Genomic DNA, 2,042 nt, shown 5'->3' with positions numbered 1-2,042 from the left:
TCCAAGTAAATGTTTAATTTTATCAGAAAAATTGTTTTGAATCATATTCCATTTCATATCCAATGTTTTCCTTATCAATTTTCTCAAATTTTCACTAGTTTTTTTCAACAACGCTTTCAATTTTTTCAATTTTTTTTCCAGTAAATGTTCAATTTTATCAGAAGAAATTGTTTTGGAGACATTGTTGAAAAAAACTAGTGAAGATTTGAGAAACAAAAGTGTAAACTTGAGAACATAATAACAAAATGAATAGAAAAATGTAATTAAATGGATGACAAAACCAAAAAAATTATGAAAAACGAGAAATTTTTAATGAAAATTCTTTTAAAAAATAGAAAATTGGTGAGTACAACATTGGCACTTTGTGACACCGTCACCAACCGCCTGGTGCAGCCTGTGGACCGCGAAGATGCTATTCATGCAATATTAGAGTATAGCCAAAATGTAGAAGAACTTCTGAGGCGCAAGAAAGTCCACTGAGAAGTCATAGTTAGGTATTTGGCAACACAAGGAGTGGTTGTACCTCCAACGACTGAAAAACACAATCTTATTCAGTATGCAAAAGATTACTGGGAAAAACAGTCACCCAATCTGAAGGAGGCAGCAGAGCCAGTTACAAAGACAAGGGGCATCCAACTCTTTGAGCACCAGGCGAAGGCAGATAAAGAAGCTGAAAAGGTTGATTTTCATCGCTTAGTTGAAGAATTCTGTCACTGGTTCTTTGAACTTCTTAATTCTCAGAATCCTTTTATGGGACCACCTCAAGATGAATGGGGCCCACAGCACTTCTGGCATGATGTCAAGCTTAGGTTTTATTATAATACCTCAGAACAAAACATGACAGACTACCAAGGAGCAGAAATTGTGAGTCTTCGCTGACTGTCATTAGTGAGAGAGGAATTTCTTTTTCTCAGTCCCAACCTTGATCCTCAGGGACTAAAATGTGCATCTTCTCCTCATGGATTAGTTATGGTTGGAGTTGCAGGCACTGTCTACCGAGGAAATTCTTGTTTGGGCATATTTGAACAAATTTTTGGACTTATCCGTAGCCCTTTTGTGGAAAATACTTGGAAAATCAAATTTATCAACCTGAGAATCATTGGAGGAAGTTCCCCTGCTCCTGGATCATTACTGAAACCATCTGTAACATTTGAGCAGAGTGATCTGGTGGCCTTTTATAATGTAATTACTTTGTGTAATATCCCGGAAGAAAGACCTAATGTAAGGCAGATATTGTATAGTGGGACTGGAGACCAGGTTTTACATAGAGATGAGGCATTGTTGAACAAAAGGGAAATGAATCTGCCTAACCCTCTAAAGCATTGATCACGGTCGCTTAGCCTGAAGAGCTGCAGAAACACAACAGTGACCATCTCTAAACCACTGCAGATGTGAGAATTGACTTATTTTAGCTGAAATACCCTTTTGGACTACAGACTTGCCTATTTCTACCTGAGTTACAGCAAATGTTCTGAGAACTTATTGAGGTCCACCAAATAAATCCCACTTTAGATGTTGTAGATACTTAGAAACTTTAGGTAATATTTTCATTTTATTTAGTGACTAGCCTACTAATCTCTGTGCTTCCAAGTGGCAGGCATTAACATTATTCATGTTTATGGCTTGTTGGATCTTTTACCAATGCATTTCACTAAAGTGTTATCAAAAGAAAACAGCATTTTAACGATGTTTAATATAAGAAGTTTTAATTATGTCAGATACAAGTAGTGGACTTGTTCAAAAAGTCCAATAACTTAGCCTGGGAAGAAAAACTCAGCTTCCCATTTGAAACTTCTTTTTCAGGTTACCTTTTCTAGTCCAAGCAAACATTTCAAAATCTGCTACTTTTCTGATTCAGTCCAGGCAGTAAATGCTGTTGTCAACACAGACCTTTTTTCTGCTTAGGCTTCAGCCAAGAATTTACAGAATGTTTACTATAACACTTTAAACATGGAAGGTATGCGTGGAAATTTTAAAGGTATGTGCGATCCCTAACAAATTGCTGTCCTTCTTCCTGATTGATCTTGACAGAGGTTGGCTCT

General features: G+C 36.7%; 1 pseudogene; it reads left to right on the top strand.

Moving 5' to 3' along the window:
- The first annotated feature begins 335 nt into the window (after positions 1-335).
- LOC114638399 lies at positions 336-1,326 on the top strand (annotated as a pseudogene).
- Positions 1,327-2,042: the final 716 nt, after the last annotated feature.

Source organism: Grammomys surdaster, unplaced genomic scaffold (genome assembly GCF_004785775.1).
Source record: "Grammomys surdaster isolate TR1022 unplaced genomic scaffold, NIH_TR_1.0 125587, whole genome shotgun sequence".
Taxonomy (NCBI): domain Eukaryota; kingdom Metazoa; phylum Chordata; class Mammalia; order Rodentia; family Muridae; genus Grammomys; species Grammomys surdaster.
Note: the sequence above shows the minus strand (reverse complement) of the source record. Positions and strands in the feature narration are given on the sequence as shown.